The sequence below is a fragment of the Muntiacus reevesi genome, chromosome 7 (genome assembly GCF_963930625.1).
Source record: "Muntiacus reevesi chromosome 7, mMunRee1.1, whole genome shotgun sequence".
Taxonomy (NCBI): domain Eukaryota; kingdom Metazoa; phylum Chordata; class Mammalia; order Artiodactyla; family Cervidae; genus Muntiacus; species Muntiacus reevesi.
Window position 1 is genome coordinate 37,776,613 of NC_089255.1, and position 27,855 is coordinate 37,804,467.

Consider the following 27,855-nt stretch of genomic DNA (forward strand, 5'->3'; position numbering starts at 1 on the left):
CCTGCTAGAGGAGAGCGTGGAGGGGCTGCTCAGGATGGACGCCAGTGCCCACTACTTACGGTCAGAGAGAAGTCCTGGGCTGGTTGTCAGGTCACCGAGTGCTGCTCTGCCAGCCTGCGAGTGAAGCAGTTTACAACTAAAGTCATGCACAATATATTTGAAGTGTGTATTCAATGCTGAGAGTTTACCCTAGGGGACAAAAGAATGTAAAAAGAAAGAAAATGTTGGTAATGAGTTTTTATTTTTTCAAATAACTTCGCTTTAATGTAACTTCAAGATCAAACATTCTGGGAGGTAAACAGTCTTGATAGCTACGTGGGAGGAGAGCAGGATGAGCCTGGGGAGGAACAGTGTGTGGCCACTCCACCCACTCTAGGGCAGGGCCTTGGGCATAAGAACCACCAGCTGCTGGAAGACAAAGGACTCCTCAAGTTCCAGCAGGAAGGTGCCATGCACGTCCACAAAAGAGTGTCCTTGAGAACATCTCTAGATCAGTTCAATTCAGTTGCTCAGTTGTGTCCGACTCTTTGCAACCCCATGAACCACAGCACACCAGGCCTCCCTGTCCGTAACCAACTCTGGGAGTTCATACAAACTCATGTGTATGGAGTCGGTGATGCCATCCAACCATCTCATCCTCTGTTGTCCCCTTCTCCTCTTGCCCTGAATCTTTCCCAGAATCAGGGTCTTTTCAAATGAGTCAGCTCTTTGCATCAGGTGGTCAAAGTATTGGAGCTTCAACTTCAACATCAGTTCTTCCAATGAACACCCAGGACTGATCTCCTTTAGGATGGACTGCTTGGATCTCCTTGCAGTCCAAGGGACTCCCAAGAGTCTTCTCCAAAACCATACTTCAAAATCATCAATTCTTCACCACTCAGCTTTCCTTAGAGTCCAACTCTCAAATCCATATATGACCACTGGAAAAACCATAGCCTTGACTAGACGGACCATTGTTGGCAAAGTAATGTCTATGCTTTTTAATATGCTGTCTAGGTTGGTCATAACTTTCCTTCCAAAGAGTAAGCGTCTTTTAATTTCATGGCTGCAATCACCATCTCCAGTGAGTTTGGAGCCCCAAAAAATAAACTCAGCCACTATTTCCACTGTTTCCCCATCTATTTGCCATGAAGAGATAGGACTGGAAGCCATGATCTTAGTTTTCTGAATGTTGAGCTTTAAGCCAACTTTTTCCACTCTCCTCTTTCACTTTCATCAAGAGGCTCTTTTGTTCTTCTTCAATTTCTGCCATAAGGGTGCTGTCATCTGCATATCTGAGGTTACTGATATTTCTCCTGGCAATCTTGATTCCAGCTTGTGCTTCTTCCAGCATGGCATTTCTCATGATGTACCCTGCACATAAGTTAAATAAGCAGGGTGACAATACAGCCTTGATGTACTCCTTTTCCTATTTGGAACCAGTCAGTTGTTCCATGTCCAGTTCAAACTGTTGCTTCCTGACCTGTATACAGGTTTCTTAAGAGACAGGTCAGGTGGTCTGGTATTCCCATCTCTTTCAGAATTTTCCACAGTTTATTGTGATCCACACAGTCAAAGGCTTTGGCATAGTCAATAAAGCAGAAATAGATGTTTTTCTGGAACTCTTGATTTTTTGATGATCCAACAGATGTTGGCAATTTGATCTCTGATTCCTCTGCCTTTTCTAAAACCAGCTTGAACATCTGGAAGTTCACAGTTCAGCTATAGCTAAAGACTTGATTGGAGAATTTTGAGCATTACTTTACTAGCATGTGAGATGACTGCAATTGTGCAGTAGTTTGAGCATTCTTTGGCATTGCCTTTCATTGGGATTGGTATGAAAATTGACCTTTTCCAGTCCTGTGGCCACTGCTGAGTTTTCCAAATTTGCTGACATATTGAGTGCAGTACTTTCACAGCATCGTCTTTTAGGATTTGAAATAGCTCAGCTGGAATTATGCCATCACCTCCACTAGCTTTGTTCATACTGATGCTTTCTAAGGCCCACTTGACTTCACATTCCAGGATGTCTGCCTCTAGGTGAGTGATCACAGCATCATGATTATCTGGGTCATAAAGATCTTTTTTGTACAGCTCTTCTGTGTATTCTTGCCACCTCTTCTTAATATCTTCTGCTTCTGTTGGGTCCTTATCATTTCTGTCCTTTATTGAGCCCATCTTTGTGTGAAATATTCCCTTGGTATCTCTAATTTTCTTGAAGAGATCTCTAGCCTTTCCCATTCTGTTGTTTTCCTCTATTTCTTTGCATTGATTGGTGATGAAGGCTTTCTTATCTCTCCTTGCTATTCTTTGGAACTCTGCATTTGGATGCTTATATCTTCCCTTTTCTCCTTTGCTTTTCGCTTCTCTTCTTTTCATAGCAATTTGTAAGGCCTCCTCAGACAGCTATTTTGCCTTTTTGCATTTCTTTTTCTTAGGGATGATCTTGATCCCTGTCTCCTGTACAATGTCACAAACCTCTGTCCATAGTTCATCAGGCACTCTGTCAGAACTAGTCCCTTAAATCTATTTCTCACTTTCACTGTATACTCATAAGGAAATTCATTTAGGTCATACCTGAATGGTTTAGTGGTTTTCCCTACTTTCTTCAATTTAAGTCTGAATTTGGCAATAAGGAGTCATGATCTGAGCCACAGTCAGCTCCCAGTCTTGTTTTTGCTGACTGCATAGAGCATCTCCATCTTTGGCTGTAAAGAATATAATCAGTCTGCTTTTGGTGTCGACCATCTGGTGATGTCTATGTGTAGAGTCTTCTCTTGTGTTGTTGGAAGAGGGTGTTTGCTATGACCAGTGCGTTCTCTTGGCAAAACTCTATTGGCCTTTTCCTTGCTTCATTCTGTACTCCAAGGCCAAATTTGTCTGTTATTCCAGGTGTTTCTTGACTTCCTACTTTTTCATCCTGTCCCTATAATGAAAAGGACATCTTTTTTTGGTGTTAGTTCTGAAAGATTTTGTACGCCTTCAAAGAACCACTCAGCTTCAGCTTCTTTGGTGTTACTGATTGGGGCATAGGCTTGGATTACCGTGATATTGAATAGTTTGCCTTGGAAATGAACAGAGATCATTCTGTCATTTTTGAGATTGCATCCAAGTACTGCATTTCGGACTCTTTTGTTGATTATAACAGCTATTCCATTTCTTCTAAGGGATTCTTGCTGACAGTAGTAGATATAATAGTCATCTGTGTTAACTTCACCCATTTCAGTCCATTTTAGTTCACTGATTCCTAGAAATTCGATGTTCACTCTTGTCATCTCCTGTTTGACTCCTTCCAATTTGCCTTGATTCATGGACCTAACATTCCAGGTTCCTATGCAATATTGCTTTATACAGTCACATTCACAACTGGGTGTTGTTTTTGCTTTGGCTCCATTCCTTCATTCTTTCCAGAGTTATTTCTCCACTGATCTCCAGGAGCATACTGGGCACCTACTGACCTGGGGAGTTCATCTTTCAGTGTCCTATCTTTTTGCCTTTCCATACTGTTCATAGGTTTCTCAAAGCAAGAGTTCTGAAGTGGTTTGCCTTTCCCTTCTCCAGTGGGCCACATTCTGTCAGAACACTCCACCATGACCCGTCTGTCTTGGGTGGCCCCACATGGCATGGCTTACTTTCTTTGAGTTAGACAAGGCTGTGGTCCATGTGATCAGATTGGCTAGTTGTCTGTGATTGTGGTTTCAGTCTGTCTGCCCTCTGATGCCCTCTCTCAGCTCCTACCGTCTTACTTGGGTTTATCTTATCTTGGATGTGGGGTATCTCTTCATGGCTGCTCCAGCAAAGCACAGCCACTGCTCCTTACCTTGGACAAGTCTAAGTAGGGCTGGGCAAAGACACCCCTGAGTGGGTCAAGACAGTGAACCAAAGAAGTGGTGCCCAGGATTTAAGGCCTCTAAGGGCTCCTGTAGCCCTCGCCTAGCCAAGCGCCTAATGCCACACACCACTCAAGTAAGATCCATGGCCATTCTCAGTGAAAGTGGTACTTGCTAGTGGGGTGAAAACCCTGGAGGGAGCTAATGCGAGAATGCTTGGTTGTGAAATTTCTAAAATGAGTTCTTCCAAGTAAAACGCACACAAGTTCTAAGAGCAGCAAGTTCTAAGAGCAGCAGCCTCCCCAGGAGAGGAGGCTCAGTGTTCTGGCAGTCTGCACTGGGCTCTGCATCCCCCTAGACCCAGGGGAGCCTGCTGAGCATCATTGTGCCTCCCACGGTGAGCTCCCCAGTGATTGGATTTCAGGGCTCCAGGCTCAAAGTCTGCCACTGCCAGTGGTCACGGGGAAGCTCTGTTTGGCCAAATTGGTCAATACCAGATTCCTCTTTGCAAGTCCCTTCGGATGCCCATCCTGCCCTTCCCCAGCCTCTCTTCCCCCTGCCCTGCCATGTTCCCACCTAAAATGCCGTGTGGCTGTTCCGGTTGTCACTGGTGGCTGTGGGGCAGTGGGCGGATCTTAGATCAGAGGGTGAAGCTGGTGGCCAGATAGGGACAGCACGGCAGTTATATACCAGTGGGAAGAAACACAAATAAAAGGAAATCTCCCAATCTCATCGTAATATTCTACAAACTGAACACTTAAAGGCAATCATCTTAAAGTACTGTGTTTAGGGTGAAATTTTTAATAAAATATACATGTATTTGTCTCCCCCTTGACCTAAGATTGTTACTATTGCTTTATCAGAGGACCATAAAAAGAATTTATATCCTAAAATAAGCCCTCAATTTGTTTAAAAAAGAGCAACAATGGGGAAAAAAGTTTTTCCTCTCTCCCCTACTTCCCCTCCCCTGGTCCTTTTGACGCATAAGCTTTATACCATCATTCCAGCTTTCACAGCAACTCGGCTTCAGGAAGCACCCCTGGATATCCACTCACTCTCCCTGAGTGAGGAAGTTTAACATCCTTAAGAACGTTGTCCAGGTAGCTGGGAAGGTGCTACCTGGGGGTGCTCTGCCTTTCCTGGAGGTGGCCCTTGATGATGATGGCCTTCACAGTCACACAGCACGTGAGGCTGAGGTTCAGCGAGCTGTAGAGCACCTTATTGCAGTCTGACAAGAGCTCGAAGACAGGCAGGTTCTTAATGGCGGCAAGCTTGCCATCCTTACAATTCTCCTTGCTCGCTTGGAGCTGCCTAGGTTCTTGTTCTCCTTCCTCCTCTCATTCTTGTGCCAGGTTGCCTCTTACTTGGCAGCCTCCTCCATCTTCATGATGCTGTTGCTCCGGGACCACTGCAGCTCCCGGATCTTGGTGCACACAGCTTTTTCTCCTTCTGCATGTTCTCGAACAGATAGTGGAGTTACTTGCAGACATGAACCGGGAGAGCAACCACAGCTTCAGTTGCAGTTCCTTCTACTCCTTGGTGACTTTGTGCGTGGCCATCTCCTCTTTCTCCTTCTTGTCCTTGCCCAGGAAGGTGGGCGCTAGGTTGTAGTCACGGGTGACGGTCTTGCGCTGCTGCCTGCTCCTTGAGCTTCTGCATGTGTATGTCCACGTGCGTGTGCACGTCCACGTGCATGTGCTTCAGCTTGATTGTCGTGGTAGTTGATGGAGAGCCAGCTAACGAGTGCCTCCACATCCTAGTCACACTCAATCTAGTAGTCATCCCTTAGCAACAGATAGCCCAGCTGCTGCTGCTCGGCCATCACTTCCTGGGGAACTCAGGAAGCACCCACCTGAGTAGTCATATTGGCCCAGTTGTTGAAGCCGAACTTCTCTATGGCATCCAGCAGCAACTGCTCCTCTTGGCTGGTCCAGCCACCTTCAGCCTCAAGCCCCCACAGTGTGAAGTGCGCCTCGCCCACCAGCTGGTAGGGTTACCCAGTCCACCTCCTTCTGTGCTGATCTGAGAAGATATGTCTCAAAATAACCATCTTGTCTGGGATTTGGATGCCATGTTCTGTTACAGATCGGCAATGTGGGAGGCGAGGAAACAAAGTAAAAAGGCCATTAATCTTGTAAATGTCTCCTAGAATGGCAAGCCTCAGGCAGGGGATGTGTTAATTTCTTCCTTCCTGCCATCTACAGGTGAACAGGGTTCTGAACAAAGGCACTTTAGTTTAACCAGCGGGCAGAGAAGCAGGATTCTCTGCGGCAGGTCAATTTGTATGATTATAATAACAAAACCAATGAAGAGCAAGTCAGAGAAACTTTTCCAACCTGGAGTCAGAATTGGCTTTTCCCCAAAACAGTAGCCACGGTAGTGGCAGTGCTGGCTGATCTCAGAGCTGGTCAAGTAGTATCCTGGGCACTGCCCCATGTCCTGACACTTGAGCAGTGGAAGCACAACAGGCTCTCCTTGGCCAGACGGTGCTCTCAGTATCCTTACCAACCTCCGCTATCTTCCCCCACCCACTGCTGTGGACGGCACCTACTGATATAATCTTAAAGAAAAAATTTATTAGGAAAGAAAGACTTTTCTCCATTGCTAAGTTTCTATTCTATAAGAATTTCCCTCATGCATACTCTTTAAAATGGGACATATATATCATATTAATTTTTTAGACCGAAGTAGAGTGCTAAATATGTGATTGATAGAAACAACTCATTCCTACAAGTTAGAATTCAATTATTGTTTTTATTGTCCCTATCCCTCTGCTCTAAATCTAGTATTGAATCTAGTATGGGCCTGGGGGAGGGGAGGCAGGTTATAAACAATGTATTATAAATATATCTCTTTTCATATAAAGTGGGAGGATAAAGAAAGATTACTGTAAAAAGTTGCCATCTACTGTCAGTGTAAAAGATGTAAGTCATTTCCTCAGGTATATGTTTTGTTTTTCACTGTTTTATTTTGTATCACAAGAGCATTCCAGGTAGCCAATGGTCCCTAAAGTGCAGTATGGTTTCAAATGTCCTATTGACGTTCAGTCGCTAAGCTGTGTCCCACTCTTTGTGACCCCATGGACTGTAGCAAGTCAGGCTCACCTGTCCTACACTATCTCCCAGAATTTGCTTAAATTCTTGTTCATTAAGTACATGATGCTATCTAACCATCTCATCCTCTGCCAGCACCTTCTTATTTTGCCTTCAGTCTTGCCCAGCATCAGGGTCTTTTCCAATAATTTGGCTCTTTGCATCAAGTGGCCAAAGAATTAGAGCTTCAGTTTTAGCAGCAATCCTTCCAGTGAATATTCATAGTTGATTTCCTTTAGGATTGACTGGCTCGGTCTCTTTGCAGTCCAAGGGACTCTCAAGAGTCTTCTCCAGCACCACAGTTTGAAAATATAAATTCTTCAGCTCTCAGCCTTCTTTATGATCCAACTCTCACATCCATATATGACTACTGGGAAAAACCATAGCTTTGACAGGGACCTGATATCCCTATTTTTTAACACAGTCTATGTTTGTCATAGATTTCATTTCAAGGAACAAGCATCATTTAATTTTGTGACTATAGTCACTGTCCCTAGTGATTTTGGAGCCCAAGAAAATAAAATCTGTCACTGCTTCCATAGTACTGGCACAGAATAATTGTGCTTGAAATATGACTACATTTTGTTTTTATTAGGGAAATTTACTAAGCTTTTTTTAAAATGTAAGAGATGTATGCTGGGAAATAAAATTCATTTACATTTTTGCTATGTAGATAACAACTGACCTTTTGAGGTATGTATAAATTTAAAACTACTATGTACCAATGGAACCCAAATTAGGGTGTTTTCACCTAAGCCATGTATATTAACTCTTTACATAATGGCCCTAGAACCCAGAAAAAAGGTAAGGATTTAAGTAAATGATAAATCCACTTCAGGCTTCCCTGGTGGTTCAGTGGTAAAGAATCCACCTGCCAATGCAAGAGATGCAGTTTCAATCACTAGGTGAGAGGATCCCCTGGAAAAGGAAATTAGTAACCCATTACAGTTTTCTTGCCTGGGAAATCCCATGGAGAGAGAAGCCTGGTAAGCTACAATCTGTAGGGTCACAAAAGAGTTGGACAGGATTTAGCGACTAAACAACAACAGTAACTCCACTTCATTTTTAAAGGAACATCATGATGAAATCATTGTTTTGCTTTGTTTTATAGCTGCTAATTATTTCATTAGTTGTATGCATTATATCATTTCTACATCATTTTTCATGTGAGAAATTTCTTTGGAATTTATGACAGGAAGAATTTTCTGTCTCCTGAGATGATGGTGTACTGCTTCCTCTTTTGGTAATAAGAACTACATAATTTGTTTTCTACTTTTTGCCAGGATGCCAGGAAGTGCTGGGCAAAACGGTGACCATGTTCATTTCACATATATGTGACTTCACCGTGATAGTGTGCCTTTAATTACTAAATTACTTGATATACATTTTGTTTAGAGTCACCCCAAAATATCATTGGGAAAGAATACAAATAAACTCAATAATACCTGTTTATAGGGAACCAATGGGATTTACTAAGTAAAAGAGAAAGGGAAGGGAGGGTGGGGGGAAGAGTTGGGGAGGGGAGGGGGCAGGAAAGGAAAGTGTGTTAGTGGTGTTTCAAAAATTTTAATATCTTTAAAACTTGGTGAAAGACCTCTTAGGAACAAAAGTTAACACAATAACTATGTTCCACCAATGTGTCTAACCCATGAATCTATCATTCCTATACCCATTAACAGAGAAGAGCTCGCACAGAAATGCACACATCCAGTATTAATGAAGAAAAACAGCTGACTTGCTCTTAGCTGAAGGGAAAGCAATTTTCATTTAGGCAGATGAATCAGCTAGTGCTACTTCCCACCTCCACCTCTATCAGCAACTAATGAAAATGTAATGCATGTTGAAGGCATCAGCAACAAATTTGTTTTGAATTGCGTGTTGTACCAAGCTCACTTTTAATAATATCTTCCTGTGAAATGACAAGCTAAAATATGTGTTCTCTGGGATGATTTATAAGAAGGGTTAGGTCCCCGTTGTAAAATTTCCCCTATGTTTAAATCACTGTCAACATTTAAATAATAGTAGAGCAGGTGGCACTTCTACCTAAAAAACAAATCAAAGAGTGAATTTAAAAAGAAATTTAAAGTACCTCTATATTTAAACTATCTACCTTGGCTTTTCTTTCAGTTGTATGCAAAGTTGATTAGAATGCCTGCCTCCCAAATATTACATTTACAGTAAGAACAATGAAGGATCTTTCAGATTATATTCTTGTAGCCTATTAAAGGACATGATTATCCAAAAAATAAAATTTCAGTTCAAATGTGACATTGCAGTAAAAACTCTTAGCACTCAATTAACCAGAAAAGCAATTATCCACATCTTATTTCTAAAGAATCCCATTTTTTTAACTTTTAATATTACATTAATTACACAATCTCCTTTCTGGTAACTGGTAACTATAATGAGCTTCTTTCATTAAAAATAATTTTATAAGGGTTTAATTACTCTGATTAATTCTAATGTAGATTTATGTGAAGTAAAGGTGTACAATACAATTATAGTTTTAAATTTTCATACAAGCTTATGAGGTGATGATGTCCTCTGGCCATTCCATAAGGCCTCAGAGTAGACTAAATAACCCCATTATACACTTCAATAAAACTTGTTAACTTTCCTTCTATTTGAATTTACATGTTCCATGTAGCCGTCATCCCTAATCTCTAAACTTCATAAGAAAAAGAACTATTTTTCCTAATTTACTCACAAAATCTTCAGCCCTATTACAGTATGTTTTACATAGTGACTCTTAAGAAAGATAGAGTGCGTCAATGAATAAATGAATTTAACACACAAATTAATAAATGAAACTATTTTAGAAACAGAAAATTTGAACTTTATTATAAAGATGTATATAATAAGAATGGGTTTATTCTGAAAACAAGCAAAACAAAACAAAATGTCTTAAATAATTAGAAAAGAGTTTTACTGGCCAGAGATCAGGCAAAATATGACTTTGAAAATAAGGCATGTTCCAAAGACCATACATTTATAATCTGGTATCGAAGTTTAAGTAAATGAAGTTACTGATAATATAAATGTTTTTGGTTAGCAATATATTTTATTTATTACTAATCTACTAACTTTAAAGTTTAAGTCCTGTGAAACAACTTTTTTTGGGTTTTATAATATTTTTAGATGTTACAGATACAGGTCTAGTAGAGTTGACAACAGTGTTATAGCATTTTAGGATTTCTTATTTCCACTACTCCTGAGATAGATTTTTAATTGCTTTGCATGTAGTGAAGTGTAAATCTTCCAAAGAATATGTTAGTATGGTAAGTGATTGGAATAAAAATCACCTAACTTTAGAACAAAGCAATATAATCTCTTTTTTATATCCTTGCCATCTCAATTCTTTCTCCCCTGACCTAGACATTTGCTGTTCTTCCTTCTAGTGTGATTGTGGAACTTGTCTCCTGGCCCAGCTTCCCCCTTTTCATTCATTTGTGTGTGTGTTCAGTCGCTAAGTTGTGTCTGATTCTTTGCAGCCCCACGGACTGCAGCTTGCCAGTCCTCCCTGTCCTTGACTATCTCCTGGACTTTGCTCAAATTCATGTCCATTGAGTCAGTGATGCTACCAACCATCTCATCCTCTGCTGTCCCCTTCCTAGCATTAGGGTCTCTTCCAATGAGCCAGTTCTTTGCATCATGTGACCAAAGTCTTGGAGTTTCAGCGTCAGCATGAGTCCTTCCAATGAATATTCAAGGCTGATTTCTTTTAGGATTGACTGGTTTGATCTCCTTGCATGCCAAGGGACTCTCAAAAGTTTTCTCCAGCACCACAATCCAAAAGCATCCATTCTTCAGTGCTCAGTATTCCTTATGGTCCAACTCTCACATCCATACATTACTACTGGAAAAACCGTATAGCTTTGACTTTACAGACCTTTGTCAGCAAAATGATGTCCCTGTTTTTTTAATACGCTGTATAGGTTGGTCATAGCTTTCCTTCCAAGGAGTTAGCGTCTTTTAATTTCAGGGCTTCCATCACCATCCACAGTGATTTTGGAGCCTAGGAAAATAAAATCTGTCACTGCTTCCATTTTTCCCTTTCTTTTTGCCATGAAGTGATGGGAACAGATGCCATGATCTTAGTTTTTTGATGTTAAGTTTTAAGCCAGATTTTTCACTCTCCTTTTTCACCTTCATCAGGAGCTCTTTAGTTGCTCTTCCCTTTCTACCATTAGAGTTGTATCATCTGCATATTTGAGGTTGTTCCTATTTCTCCTGACAATATTGATTCCAGCTTGTGCTTTATCCAGCCTGGCATTTTGTATAATGTACTCTTCACATAAGTTAAATAAACAGGGTGACAATATACAACCTTGTTTTACTCCTGTTCTGATTTTGAACCAATCAGTTGTTCAATGTAGGGTTCTAGCAGTTGTTTCTTGACCCACATGCAGGTTTCTCAGGAGAAAGGTAAAGGTGGTCTGACGTTTCCCATTTCTTTAAGAATTTTCCAGTTTGTTGTGATCCACACAAAGTCTTTAGCATAGTCAATGTGGAAGAAATAGATGTTTTTCTAGAATTCCCTTTTATTCTCTATGATCCAACAAACATTGGCAATTTGATCTCCGATTCCTCTGCCTTTTCTAAATCCAGCTTGAACATCTGGAAGTTCTTGGTTCATATACTGTTGAAGCCAAGGTTGAAGAATTTTGAGCATAATCTTACTAGAATGTGAAATGAGCACAATTGTGTGGTAGCTTAAACATTCTTTGATACTGCCCTTCTTTGGTATTGGAATGAAAACTGACATTGTCCATTCCTGTAGCTACTGCTAAGTTTTTCAAATTTGCTGACATATTTAGTACAGCACTCTGAAAGCATTCTCTTTTAGACTCTTAAGTAACTTAGCTGGAATTCCATCACCTTCACTAGCCTTGTTTGAGTAATGCTTCTTAAGGCCCACTTGACTTCACATTCCAGGATGTCTGGCTCCAAGTGAGTGACTATATCCTCGTGGTTATCTGAGTCATTAACATGGTATTTTGTATAGTTCTGAGTATTCTTGCCACCTTTTCTTAATCTCTTCTGCCTCTGTTAGGTCCTTACCATTTCTGTCTTTAATAGTGCCCATCCTTGCACGAAACGTTCCCTTGATATCTCCAGTTTTCTTGAAGGGATCTTTAGTCTTCCCTATTTCTATTATTTTCCTCTACTAGTTTGCATTGTTCATTGAAAAAGGCCTTCTTAGCACTCTTTGCTAGTCTCTAGAACTCTGCATTTAGTTCCGTGTGTCTTTCCCTGTCTCCCTTGCTTTTTGCTTCTCTTCTTTCATCAGCTATTTGCAAAGCCTCCTTAGACTACCACCTTGCCTTCTTATATTTTATTTTCTTTGGGATTGCTTTGGTCACTTTCTGCTGTAAAATGTTACGAACATCTGTCTGTAATTCTTCAGGCACTCTGTCTACCAGGTCTAATCCCTTGAATTTATGCATCACCTCCACTGTATAATCACCTCTTTCATTTAGGAATGGTTAATTTCTAAAACCATTGCAGTCTAGTTGCTACCCACACGATTTCATTGGTATTCATTTATAAAGTTAAGCTACTAATTCCATGTTACAAAATATAGTAGATACGAATCCATCATTGTACTTAGCCTCCTAACAGATTCACTGCCAATCTAGAAACAAACTCTTTTTTTTTTCTTTTTGTGGGGTGCACAATATCTTGTCCTGGTGTTCTGTCTGCCTCTCTGGCCCCAACTTATCAATGCCCATTGTTGCATCCTTACTCCTTTCTTTCTTAAAGTGTTGGATAATTTGGGGATTCCATTCTACATCCTAGGACTCTTCTCTTGAACATCCATTCTGGGTTATCTTACTTACTCCAGAGCATCCAGTAATACAGCTATGTTAATGACTCTCATGTGGATATTCCTTGCCCAGTTTTCTTACTAGAGCTTATACTCCATCTATTTATTGAATATTTCCACATGGAAACCCTTAGCCATCTTGGTCTCATGTATGCCCTATCACACTCCTCCTCCTCCTCACATAACATATAACTCACTTTGGGATACCTCTACCACCGAGTCATACACCAGATACTCCTCTGTTGATACCCAAACCCAGGTGTGGTCTTTCTATGCCTCTTATTCTATAATCCAAGTAATCACCTTTTGTATTGATGCTACCTCCAAAATACAGCTTCCACTTTCCAACTTCTCTCTTTTCCAGTGTGCTAATTTTAATCCTATATAACTTCTGTGTAGATAATGTAATCTTTTAGCTAGTATCCTTTCTTTCATTTCTTTCCCTCTAAACTGCCCTCTGTGCTTCAGTAATCTTTCTAAAATATACATTTAGTCATGTCATTTACCTGCATATACTGCTCCAATGATTTTCCATTATGCTTAAGACAAAGTTCAAACTTCTTAAAAATTCTACTGTTTTCTGATCCTTGCAAACGGCCCAATTTATTGTCACTCCTTCTCCCTCATTCTCAACTTCTGCTCTATTAAAGAACCTAAAATCTTTATTCTCATATACTTGTTTGATTTTATTCACATGCTGTTTTCTCTGGCTAGGCTGTTTCTCACAACCTGCCTGTTCTTTACTTGACACATGGTAGGCATCCACTAAATATGTATTGGAAAAAATTGGGGAATATCCTACATGTAAAATAAAAACTTTGTCCCATTGGGAAAATACAGTGAGTCTCACACCAGATGAATAATTTTTGCAACATTTCATACACTTAATGAAACAGTTTCATGTGGTCTAATAAGTTGAATTTATTCAATCCATGAGCCCAAGTCACTATTTATTTAGTAGTTTATATATATATATATATATATATATATATATATATATGTATGTATGTATATGTTTGTGTATATATATGTATATATTATATTTTGCTTAAAACTCAACCATTTCTTGACTTCAGTTAAATTTTGTTTAAAGTGGTAATAATAGGCTTCATTTTATTGAACTTTATCAAAAGTCAAAATGTTCTTATGATTGTTCATATGTAAGAAAACTTGTCATTGTAGAGTCACATTTTCAGGGAGGAAGTTAGATGTGGTAAGAAAATGTCCAGGGGAAACTATGATTATGGCTATCAGTGTATTTTTACATGAGTAAACATGAGCGCTTAAATTTCAAGAAGCATTTATACATGTAAAAAACATGCATTGATGGGTGTAATATGATTGTAACCCAACATTTAGTTGGTCATCTGTAGCCAAGACACTGATTTGTCAAGTTAAACCCTATCTTTCCTCAAACATATCAAGTTAAATTGGGACTTCAGTACTACTGATCGTTCTACATTTCTGTTTATAGCTATTAATTTATAAACTTTTATACTCTGACCCAGTGTAGTTTGGGTATATAAAATATCATATGGGATGGAGTAGTCTTCAACTTTTGTCAGATAATAGAAAATAAAATGGCCTGAACAGGAAACTCACTAAGCGATTATCATCTTGATAGACAAAATGGTTTGAAGAATTGGAAGTTGTTGGTTACTAGTACCATGGTGGCTACTTTTTACCAGTTCAAACCTGACTATTCTAGATGCACATATGCTTTGGGAAATTTAATAAATCAGACACAAGCCTCCTCCTATCCTGAGACAGTCTTTGTGGCCTCCTTTCATGGAATGTCTCACAGATGGAGATCATGGTAACACTTCCTCTGTGAAATTTTCCCAGAACTTTCCAGAGTCATGAGAGGCAATGGAATTGCAGCATCTTTGCATATCAAGATAGAGTGATGACCAAAGCTAATCATTGCAGATGTTTGCCTCCAGATGTTTGCCTCTGTATTGCTTGTCTGGATATCACTGATGTCCTTGAAGTACATCATTGCCATTTCCTAGGTGTATATAAATATGCCTGGAAATTCTTTAAAATATTATGAGATAAATCAAGCAAAAAGACTAGATTGCAATTAATCAGGGCAAGAGTTTGGAGCATCATATAAGGGATATTTATATATTTTAACTCATTTGTACTTAAAGCTGTTGTTATCTGTGATATTCCACTTATGTAATGTTACTAGAAATGGCTTTAGTGGAATATGTTAGTGCCTAAGTATTTTCCACTAAGTAAGATACTCATAGAAGATAAGAATTATAGAACTGAACACAGATTACTTGCACTTGGAATCAGTCTGTTGGATAGAAATGTCTTGATGAACACTTATGATGTACCAAAGAAAACATCTTCATGTCACTGCTTTAGTTATACAGATTAAATATGTTCATTGTTATTGCTATGGTAAATGATAAAAGAAGAAGTTATATAGAATTTATTTGGTATAATAATTTAATATTCTTATACAAAGTTTTAGTGCAGTATTTATGAACTCATCAAGAACATAAGTAGAACACTTACATTTTCAGTTATAACTTACTCTATTTTTATGGAAAATTTTTGTTTTAGATTCAGAGACACAGATAAAGATATTAATAAATATTTCAGGGAAGGAGCCTCCAAAAACAACTGATTTGAATATCTAGAGCTTATTGCTTACTGTCTACTTTCACTTTTACCACAAATAATTTTGTTTTGTTTTTCTTTGGGAAATTTTTCTCTCTGATTTTGAACTAGAGAAATGAGTGGGAAACTTAACCCAAGCATTTAGTTTCCTAGGTCACCACAAGAAACAAATCTCTGCATGTTATATAGTAAGACTCTGAAAATGTTTGCATTTCTGAAAACACATGATTAGGCAGGCTGACATTATTCTTCAAGGAATATGGGAATGGTGATTTCCCCAAAATAGTATATTGGGTTATTGTTCCCAGTACTTCACTCCTTCTCAGTAAAAGAATTACTCATGTACACTCTTTGCCATGTCACTTTGCAGTTCTGTAAAGTCTCACTAGAATAGATCAGGTGTGTTTTCCCCACACCATTGACTCTGGGCTTCTCCATGCAGCTTGCTTTGGCCAATAGAGTATTAGTAGGTGTAACAGGAACAGAGGCTTTACCCTGTGTCCATGTTTTGACTTGTCCTCTCACACTTTTGCCATCTGCCACAAGAAGGCGATGCCTGAATGTAGCTATCATCCAAGGAGGATGAGAAGATATAAGGAGTAGCCTGAACACAAGCCATAGCCTGGAGCCATGTTCAGAATATCTCAGTTGGACCCAACAGTTCTTGAGCCTACCAAAAGTGGTGTAGGTGAGAAACAATGCTTACTATGTTAAGCCATAAACAGTTAAGACTCTTAAACAGCAAAATTGCAGCAAACACCTCTCTGATATGCCAACTTCTTCCCATCCCTGGTATTTACTGGTACATTTCTCTTATACCTCTTCTATGATATTCAACTAGAGCATTTATAGGAAAATAATTTCTTAGGTGAGGATATTCCTTGTGGCTCAGTGTAAAGAATCCACCTGCCAATGCAGGAGACATGGGTTTGATCCCTGGGTCAGAAAGATCCCCTGGAGAAGGAAAAGGCTACTCACTCCAGTGTTCTTGTCAGGAGAATCCCATGGACAGAGGAGCCTGGCCAGCTACAGTTCATGGGATTGCAAAGGAGTCAGACGCATCTTGGTGACTAAAGAACAGTTTCTTAGGTAATTTCTCAATTTTTGTATAAAGCACAGTACAAAATACCATACATTTGTTTTTTAAAGTTTCAAATAAAGTTGTGCTTTATTTAAAAATCACTTGAAATCACTTTTAAAAATGATTATTTTTGGTAAAAAGATTGGATCATCCATGTCTTTAGCAGGAAAATGTTATCTAGCAGAAAAAGTTCTGTTGATAAAGAAGTTACCTTCAAATTTTCAATTTCTATCTACCAAAGGCAATTCATTTGCTTGTAGGGAATGATTATTAAGTTATATTACCACTTTTCTTATTTACAGTTTAATATTTAAGGTTAAACTTAAATTGAATTGGCCTACTTTATCACTTTGATAACAATAATAATACATAATATTAGGGTTATACCAGTCAGTTTCATTAAATGCTCTGTTAGAAAAGAGACACAATGTTACAAAACAAAACCAAAAACCAAGAAGAAACAAAAAACAGATGAAACATTGCTTTGGATTAGAAGTAGGTGCTTTGGGATGCTGACCAAATTTTGTGTCTGATTGTGGCCACTTTTGTAATTTATTTCATCGCATAGAAATGCTATATTTAGTGTACAAGTAAATGATTTAGAAGGATTGCCATCTTTGGAAATCTGAAGCTTTATAATTTAAGTTCATGCTCAAAACTTTAGGAATTAGGGTCTTCAGAAGAAACACACTAAAGACATTAAATAAGTAAATGAAACCTGAGAGGGTTTCCAGGGGTTTGGAGCAAGGTAATATATAAATCCAAAGTAACATTATTAATGCTCTTTATTTGCCACAGTGCCTCTGGAGGTCTCTTGAAGCACTTCACAAAACTTCGCATATATCTTTACTTTCATAGATAGTAATAGCCATTTTCTAACCCATTAGTGTGTCACATTTATTTAACGTGCAACTAGATTTGCACATCAATAATCAGGACAAAGAACTCTTTGCAGTGTGATAATTTAACATCAGTCATGACACTTCTCAGAAGAAAGAGCAATTCAGTGCCATCTTCGAATGCCACCTCTAGACTGTCTGTCTCATTTTTGGAGGCAAGCTTAGACCACTGTCAGAGTTTCATAATTTCTGACTGGATACCAGAACAACATCCTTGCAGCCAGAAATTTCTGGGATCATTTATTCCCATTGCTTCCTTTGTTCCTTTCTCTGACAAACTCCTGTCCTAATCCTCTGTTGTTTGTGAATGGCAGTTTCCTCCCAGACTTAGAAACTATCTTTCATTCTGCCTTACGAAGGCAGTGTGGTTTGGATAAAAGTGAATGGGTTAGATGTGCATAAACCCATGTCCCAGTGCTGACTTTGCTGGGAAATAAGAGAGAGGAGGGGAGAAAGGGAAAAAGAATAACATGGTGGTGTTAAAACAGGGCTCACCCTACAGAGTTTTTGTAAGAAATGAGATAAGCATGTGGAAGATGCTTGATATGTCATACTAGAAGCACTGATAAAGGCCAAGTCATGATTAATGACATGGTCTACATTGCAAGCTCACTCACTTTGCAATTCTATATTGGGGGTTCTGCAGAGAGTGTCTCAAGTGTCCTTAAAGCTATCTTAGAATGATTCTTTTTTAAATTTATTGTTTTATTGGAAGATAATTGCTTTACAGAATTTTGTTGTTTTCTGTCAAACCTCAACATGAATCAGCCATAGGTATACATATATCCCCTCATTTTTAACCTCCATCCCATCTCCCGCCCCATCCCACCCCTCTCAACTGATACGGAGCCCATGTTTGAGTTTCCTGAGCAATACAGCAGATTCCTGTTACCTATCTATTTTGCATATGGTAATGTAAGTTTCCATGTTACTATTTCCATATATCTTGCCCTCTTCTCCCCTCTCCCCATGTCCATAAGTCTATTCTCTATGTCTGTTTCTCCACTGCAGCCCTGTAAATAAATTCTTCCGTATATGTGCATTAGAATACAATATTTATCTTTCTCTTTCTGACTCACTTCACTCTGTATAATAGTTTCTAGGTTCATCCACCAAATCAGGACTGACTCAAATGTGTTCCTTTTTATGGCTGAGTAATGTTCCATTGTGTATGTGTACCACAACTTTATCCATTCATCTGTTGATGGACATCTAGATTGATTCCATGTTCTAGATATTGTAAATAGTGCTGCAATGAAAAATGGGATACATGTGTCTTTTTCAATTTTGATTTCTTCAGGGTATGTGCCTAGGAGTGGTATTGCTAGGTGCAATGGTGGTTTTACGGAGAAGGCAATGGCACCCCACTCCAGTACTTTTGCCTGGAAAATCCCAAGGATGGAGGAGCCTCGTAGGCTGCAGTCCATGGGGTCGCAAAGAGTCGGACATGACTGAGTGACTTCACTTTCACTTTTCACTTTCATGCATTGGAGAAGGAAATGGCAACCCACTCCAGTGTTCTTGCCTGGAGAATCCCAGGGATGAGGGAGCCTGGTGGGCTGCCGTCTGTGGGGTTGCACAGAGTCAGACACGACTGAAGCGACTTAGCAGCAGCAGCAGCAGCAGCATCAACAGCAGCAGCAGCATGGTGGTTTTATCCCTAGTTTTTAAAGGAATCTCCATACCGTCTTCCATAGAGGCTGTATCAATTCACATTCCCACCAACAGTGCAAGAGCATTTCCTTTTCTCCACATCCTCTCCAGCTTTTATTGTTTGTAGATATTTTGATGATGGCCATTCTGATTAGTGTGAGGTGATATCTCATTGTAGTTTTGATTCACATTTCTCTAATAATGAGCAATACTGAGCATCTTTTCATGTGTTTGTTAGCCATCTGTATGTCTTCTTTGGAAAAATGTCTATTTAAGTCTTTTCCCCACTTTTTGATTGGATTGTTTGTTTTTCTGGTATTAAGTTTATGAGCTACTTGTGTATTTTAGAAATTAATCCTTTGTCAGTTGTTTCATTTGCTATTATTTTCTCCCATTCTGAGGGCTGTCTTTTCACCTTGCTTATAGTTTCCTTTCCTGTGAAAAAGCTTTGAAGCTTAATCAGGTCCCACTTGCTTAACTTTTGTTTTTATTTCCATTACTCTAGGAGGTGGGTCATAGAAGATCTTCCTTTGATTTACCTCATCAAATGTTCTGCCTATGTTTTCCTCTATGAGTTTTATAGTTTCTGGTCTTACATTTAGGTCTTTAATCCATTTTGAGTTTATCTTTGCATATGGTGTTAGGAAGTATTCTAATTTCATTCTTTTACGTGTAGCTGTTCAGTTTTCCCAGCACCATTTATTGAAGAGGCTGTCATTACCCCATTGTATATTCTTGCCTCCTTTGTCAAAAATAAGTTACCCATAGGTGCATGGATTTATTTCTGGGCTTTCTATTGTGTTCCATTGGTCAATATTTCTGTTTTTGTGCCCATACCATACTGTCTTGATGAATGTAGTTTTGTAGGATAATCTGAAGTCAGGAAGGCTGATTCCTCCAGTTCTATTCTTCTTTCTCAGGACTGCTTTGGCTATTCAGGTCTTTTGTGTTTCCATATGAATTGTGAAATTTTTTGTTCTAGTTCTGTGAAAAATGCCTTATGTAGTTTGATAGGGATCACACTGAATCTGTAGATTGCATTTGGTAGTGTAGTCATTTTCACAATATTGATTCTTTCTACCGAGGAACACAGAATATCTCTCCATCTGTTTATGTTGTCTTTGATTTTTTTCATTAGTGTCTTAAAATTTTCTGTGTACTGTTCTTTTGTCTCTTTAGGTAAGTTTATTCCTAGATATTTAATTCTTTTTGTTGCAATTTTGAAAGGGATTGATTCCTTGCTTGCTCATCCTGAGTTTTCATTGTTAGTATATAGAAATGCAAGTGATTTCTGCATATTGATTTTGTATCCTGCAATTTTGCTAAATTCACTGATTAGCCCTAGTAATTTCTTGATACTATCTTTAGGGTTTTCTATGTACAGCATCATGTCACCTGCAAGCAGTGAGAACTTTCCTTCTTTTCTGATCTGGATTCCTTTTATTTCTTTTTATTCTCTGATTGCTGTAGCTAGGACTTTCAGAAATATGTTGGTGAAGGTGGTGAAGTGGTGAAGGTGGACACCCTTGTCTTGTTCCTGATCTTAGGGGGAATGCTCTCAGCTTTTCACTATTGAGAATAATGTTTGTTGTAGGCTTATCATATATGGCCTTTACTATGTTGATGTAGGTTCCTTCTATGTCCATTTTTTGAAGAGTTTTAGTCATAAATAGGTGCTGAATTTTGTCAAAAGATTTTTCTACATCTATTGAGATGGTCATATGGTTTTTATCTTTCAATTTGATAATATGGTGTATCACATTGATTGATTTCCATATATGGAAGAATCCTTGCATCCCTGGAATAAATCCAACTTGATCATGGTGTATGAGCTTTGTGATGTGTTGCTGAATTCTGTTTGCTAAACTTTTGTTGAGGATTTTTGCATTAATGTTCATCAGTGATTTTGGCCTGTAGTTTTCTTTTTGTTGTTGTTGTCTTTGTCCGGTTTTGGTATCAGGGTGATGGTGGACTTTTAGAATGAGTTTGGAAGTATTCCCTCATCTGCAATTATTTTTGAAAGAGTTTTAGAAGGACGGGCATTAGTTTGTCTCTAAATGTTTGATAGAATTCTCCTGTGAAGCCATTTGGTCCCGGGCTTTTGTTTTTGAGGAGATTCTTTATCAAGCTTCAATTTCAGTGGTTTTTATGGGTTGTTCATAAATTCTATTTCTTCCTGGTTTAGTACTGGCAGACTGAACTTTTCTAAGAATCTGTTCATTTCTTCCAGGTTATCCATTTTATTGCCATATAGTTGTTCATAATTGCCTCTTACAATCCTTTGTATTTCTGCATTGTCTGTTGTAACCTCTCCTTTTTCATTTCTAATGTTGTTGATTTGATTCTTCTCTCTCTCTCTCTCTCTTTTTTTTTTTCCGGGGGCTAAGTCTGAAGTTTATTTTTGCACGGCTCCTTTATACCCTTAACAACATCTTTGGGGGAAGTGCACATTGCTTACACAACTCTATGGCTGATTCATATCAATGTATGACAAAACCCACTGAAAAATAAAAAATAAAAATTAAAAAATTAAAAAAAAACCTAAATAAATAAATAAAATCTCTTTTTCTCTTGACGAGCCTGCCTAAAGGTTTGTAGATTTTGTTTATATTCTCAAAGAATCAGCTTTTAGTTTTATTAATCTTAACTATTGTTACCTTCATTTCTTTTTTATTTCTGCTTGGATCTTTATGATTTCTTTCCTTCTACTAATTTTTTGTTGTTGTTGTTTTTCTTTTTTCCCCAGTTGTTTTAGGTATAAATTTAGGTTGTCTATTTGATGTTTTTCTTGCTTTTTGAGGTAGGTTTTTATTGTTATAAACTTCCCTTTTAGAACTATGCTGCATCCCATAGGTTTTGAGTTGTTGTGTTTTCATTGTCATTTTTTTTCTAGAAATTTTTTGATTTCTCTTTTGGTTTGTTCAGTAACCTGTTGGTTATTTAGAAATGTGTTATCTAATCTTCACGTGTTTGTGCTTCTTACATTTTTTTTCTTGTAACTGACATCTAGTCTCATAGTGTTGTGGTTAGCGAAGATGCTTAACATGATTTCAACTTTCTTAAGTTTACTGAGGTTTGATTTGTGACTCAAGATGTGGTCTATCCTGGAAAATGTTCCATGTGCCCTTAAGAAGAAGGTGTATTCTTCTGCATTTGGATGGATGTCCTGAAGATATCAATGAGATACAGCTCATCTAATGTATCCTTTAAGACTAGTGTTTCCTTATTAATTTTCTGTTTTGATGATCTGTCCATTGGTGTGGGTGGGGTGTTAAAGTCTCCTACTATTATCGTGTTACTGTCAATTTCTATGTTGCATGCATAGATATATCATGCAATTGTTATATCATCCTCTTGGGTTGATCCCTTGATCATTATGTAGTGTCCTTCCTTATCTCTTGTAATCTTCTTTATTTTAAGGTCTATTTTGTCTGATATGAGGGTTGCTACTCCAGTTTTCTTTTGCTTTCCATTTGCGTGGAATATATTTTTTCCATCCTTTCACTTTCAGTCTGTAAGAGTCTTTAGGTTTCTTGAAATGAGGTTCTTATAGACAGCATAGATATAGGTTTTGTTTTTATATCCGTTCAGCCAGTCTGTATCTTTTGGTTGGAGCATTTGATCCATTTACATTTAAAGTAATTATTGATATATATGTTCCTATTGCCATTTTCTTTATTATTTGGTGTTTATTTTGTAGATCTTTTTTCTTGTCTTGTATTTCTTTACTATATAATTCCTTTTAACATTTGTTGTAAAGCTGGTAGGGTGGTACTGAATTCTCTTAACTTTTGCTTGTCTTAAAAGCTTTTTGTTTCTCCGTCAGTTTTGAATGAGATCCTTGTCTATTACAGTAATCTTGGTTGTAGATTTTTTTTTTTTTCCTTTCAGTACTTTAAATATATCCTGCCATTCCCTCTGGCCTACAGAGTTTCTGCTGAAAGATCAGCTGTTAAGCATATGGGGTTCCCCTTGTATGTTACTTGTTACTTCTCCCTTGCTGCTTTCAATATTCTTTCTTTCTGTTTAGTCCTTGTTAGTTTGATTAGTATGTGTCTTGGCATGTTTCTCCTTGGGTTTATCCTGTATGGGACTCTGTGCTGCTTGGATTTGATTAGTTATTTCCTTTTCCATTTTGGGGAAAATTTCAACTATAGTATCTTCAAAAATTTTCTCATACTCTTTCTTTTTCTCTTCTTCTTCTGGGACCCCTATAGGTCGAATGTTGGTGCATTTGACATTGTCCCAGAGGTCTCTGAGACTATCCTCAGTTCTTTTCATTTTTTTTTCCACTATGTTCTGCTCTTCAGAAGTTATTTTCACCATTTTATCTTCCAGCTCCCTGATTCGTTTTTCTGCTTCAGATATTCTGGTATTGATTTCTTCTTGAGTATTTTAATTTCAGTAATTGTGTTGTTTGTCTCTGTTTGTTTATTCTTTAATTCGTCTAGGTCTTTGTTAATTGATTCTTCCATTTTCTCCATTTTGTTGTCAAGGTTTTTCATCATCTTTACTATCTGTTTGAGGTCTTCTTTTCCTAGGCATCAAGGTTGAATTCTTTCTTCCTTTTGGTTTCTGCCCTCCTGAGGTTTGCAGACAGACTGAAAACCACAATCACAGACTAACCTATCTGATCACATGGACCACAGCTTTGGTTAATTCAATGAAAGTATAAGCCATGCCATGAAGGGCCAAACAAGATGGATGGGTCATGGTGGAGAATTTTGAAAAAACATGTCCACTGGAGAAGGGAATGGCAAACCACTTAAGCATTGTTGTCTTGAGAACTCCATGAGCAGTATAAAAAGGCAAAAAGACAGGACACTGAAAGAAGAACTCCTCAGGTCAGGAGGTACCCAATATTCTACCAGAGATCAGTGGAGAAATAACTCCAGAAAGAATGAAGAGACAGAGCCAAAACAAAACAACACCCAGTTGTTGATATGACTGGTGATGGAAGTAAAGTCTGATGTTGTAAAGAGCAGTATTGCATAGGAACCTGGAATGTTAGGTCTATGAATCAAAGCAAATTAGAAGTGGTCAAACAGGAGATGGCAAGAGTGAACATCGACATTTTAGGAATCAGCGAACTAAAATGGACTGGAATGGGTGAATTTAACTCAGATGACCATTATATCTACTACTGTGGGCAAGAATCCCTTAGAAGAAATGGAGTAGCCATCATAGTCAACAAAACAGTCCATAATGCAGTTCTTGGATGCAATCTCAAAAACGACAGAATGATCTCTGTTCACTTCCGAGGCAAACCATTCAGTATCAGGGTAATCCAAGTCTATGCCCCGACCAGTAACACTGAAGAAGATGAAGTTGAAAGGTTCTAGGAAGACCTACAACCTTAGAGAATGAACATCCAAAAAAAAAGATGTCCTTTTCACTATAGGGGACCGGCATGCAAAAGTAGGAAGTCAAGAGTAAATGTTACCTGGAGTAACAGGCAAGTTTAGCCTTGGAGTACAGAATGAAGCAGGGCAAAGGTTAATAGAGTTTTATCAAGAGAACACACTGGTCATAGCAAACACCCTCTTCCAACAACACAAGAGAAGACTCTACACATGGACATCACCAGATGGTTGACATCAAAATCAGACTGATTATATTCTCTGCAGGCAAAGATGGAGAAGCTCTATACAGTCAGCAAAAACAAGACCGGGATCTGACTGTGACTCAGATCATGAACTCCTTATTGCCAAATTCAGACTTAAATTAAAGAAAGTGGGTAGAACCACTAGACCATTCAGGTATTACCTAAATCAAATGCTTTATATTTATACAGTGGATGTGAGAAATTGATTCAAGGGATTAGCTCTGATAAACAGAGTGTCTGAAGATCTATGGATGGGGGTTTGTGACATTGTACAGGAGACAGGGATCAAGACCATCTCCAAGAAAAAGAAATGCAAAAAAACAAAATAGCTGCTTGAGGAGGCCTTACAAATAGCTGTGAAAAAAAGAGAAGCGAAAAGAAAAGGAGAAAGATATACCAATTTGAATGCAGAGATCCAAAGAATAGCAATGAGAGGTAAGAAAGCTTTCTTCAGCGATTAGTGCAAAGAAATAGAGGAAAGCAATAGAATGGGAAAGACTAGAGATCTCATCAAGAAAATGAGAGAGATCAAGGGAATATTTGATACAAAAATAAGCTTAATAAAGGACAGAAATTGTATGGAACTAACAGAAGCAGAAGATATTAAGAAGAGGTGGCAAGAATACACAGAAGAACTAAACAAAAAATATCTTCATGACCCAGATAATCACGATGGTGTGATCACTGACCTAGAGCCAGACATCTGTGATGCAAAGTCAAGTGGGCCTTAGGAAGCATCACTACGAGCAAAGATAGTGGGGGTGATGAAATTCCAGTTGATCTATTTCAAATCCTAAAAAGATGATGCTGTTAAAGTGCTGCATTCAGTATACCAGCAAATCTGGAAAGCTCCATAGTGACCACGGGACTGGAAAAGGTCAGTTTTCATTCCAATCCCAAAGAAAGGCAATGCCAAAGAGGGCTCAAAGTACCACACAATTGCATTCATCTCAAACCCTAGTAAAGTATTGCTGAAAATTCCTTAAGCCAGGCTTCAACAGTACATGAAGCACGAACTTCTAGATGTTCAACCTGAGTTTAGAAAAGGCAGAGGAACCAGAGATCTAATTGCCACCATCCACTGGATCACAGAAAAAGCAAGAGAGTTCCAGGAGAACATATATTTCTGCTTTATTGCCTATGCCAAAGCTTTTGACTGTGTGGATCACCACAAACTGTGGAAAATTCTGAAAGAAATGGGAATATGAGACCACCTGACCTGTCTCTTGAGAAATCTTTACGCAGATCAGGAAGCAACAGTGAGAAGTGGATATGGAGCAACAGACTGGTTTCAAATCAGGAAAGGAATACATCAAGGCTGTATATTGTCACCCTGCTTGTTTAACTTATATGCAGAGTACATCATGAGTAACACTGGGCTGGATGAAGTACAAGCTGGAATCAAGATTGCTGGGAGAAATATCAGTGACCTCAGATATGCAGATGACACCAGCCTTATGGCAGAAAGTGAAGAGGAACTAAAGAGCCTCTTGATGAAATTGAAAGAGGAGAGTGAAAAAGTTGGCTGAAAACTTAACATTCAGAAAACTAAGATCATGGCATCTGGTCCCATCAGTTCATGGCAAATATATTGAGAACAGTGGAAATGGTGACAGACTTTATTTTGGGGGGCTCCAAAATCACTGCAGATGGTGACTGCAGCCATGAAATTAAAAGACACTTACTCCTTGGAATAAAAGTTATGACCAATCTAGACAGCATATTAAAAAGCAGAGACATTAATTTGCTCACAACGGTCCATCTAGTCAAGGCTATGGTTTTTCCCGTAGTCACGTACGGATGTGAGTGTTGGACTATAAAGAAAGCTGAGTGCTGAAGAATTCATGATTTTGAAGTGTGGTGTTGGAAAAGACTCTTGAAGAGTCCCTTAGACTGCACAGAAATCCAATTAGTCCATCCTAAAGGAAGTCAGTCCTGAATGTTCATTGGAAGGACTGACGTTGAAGCTGAAACTCCAGTACTTTGGCCACCTGATGCGAAGGGCTGACCGACTGGAAAAGACCCTGATGCTGGGAAAGATTGAAGGCGGGAGGAGAAGGGAACGACAGAGGATGAGATGGTTGGATGGCATCACCAACTCATTGGACATGAGTTTGGGTAAACTCCAAGAGCTGGTGATGGACAGTGTGCTTGGCACGCTGCAGTACATGGTGTCACAGAGTTGGACATGACTGAGCCTTTGAACTGAACTGTACTCCTAAGGTTGGTCCAGTAATTTGTGTAAGCTTCCTATAGGGTGAGATTTGTGGTGACTTTTTGTTTTTTGTTTATTTTTTCTCTGATGGGCAAGGCTGAGTGAGGTGATAATCCTGTCTGCTGATGATTGGGTTTGTATTTTTGTTTTGTTTGTTGTTTAGATGAGGCCTTCTGCATAGGGTGCTACTGGTAGTTGTGTGATGCCAGGTCTTGTTCAAGTGGTTTCCTTTGTCTGAATTTTCACTATTTGATCCTCCTAAGGTTAGTTCTCTGGTGGTCTAGGGTCTTGGAGTCAGTGCTCCCTCTCCAAAGGCTCAGGACCTGATCTCTGTTCATGAACGAAGACTCTGTAAGTGGTTTGTTATGGCATGAAGTGAGATTAAAAGAAATATCTAAAAATGAGAAAGCAGAGATAAAACCCAGACAAATTGCAGTCACAAAATCAGACAAATAATAATTAAAATAATGGATTATACAATTATACATATACACCCATAAGAAAAATGGAAACAGTCCAACAAAAATAGAGTACAGCTGATTGACCCAGCGACCAAAGTAAATAAAAAAGTACTTTTACCAGTGAAGAAAAGAAACTCACTAAAGCAAAAATTGGAAAACAAAACTAGTCAAGGTGCCAGTTGGGAATAAAGCAATGAAAGTAAAAGTAAAAAAAATGTTGAGAGGAAAGGAAAGAAAGAAAGAAAGAATAGATATGCAAAGTTAAATAGAGGCAGATGAAGATTTACATACATTAAAGATTAACTGCAAGGGGAAAAGAACAGTAGGAAAAGCAAACAAAGGAATAAATGTAGAAAAAATAATAATAGCTTTAAAAAATTAAAAATTAAAATTAAAAAAGAGAAAAGAAAAAAATAAAAAAGGAAAACTTTACAGAATGGAAAAAACCCAATGTAGAGGCTTAATTAGACTTAATCGTGCCAATAAAGCTGACAACTACAACAGAGGGCGAAAGAAAAAAAAAAAAGAAACAAAATCCAACAGACTCTACAGAGCAAGTCAAACATAAGAATAATAAAT

The 27,855-nt window shown here is 38.5% G+C and overlaps 1 pseudogene; it reads right to left on the bottom strand.

The window, feature by feature from the left end:
- Positions 1–4,835: 4,835 nt before the first annotated feature.
- Positions 4,836–6,245, bottom strand: LOC136172615 (transcriptional adapter 2-beta pseudogene; annotated as a pseudogene).
- Between the last annotated feature and the right edge of the window lie 21,610 nt (positions 6,246–27,855).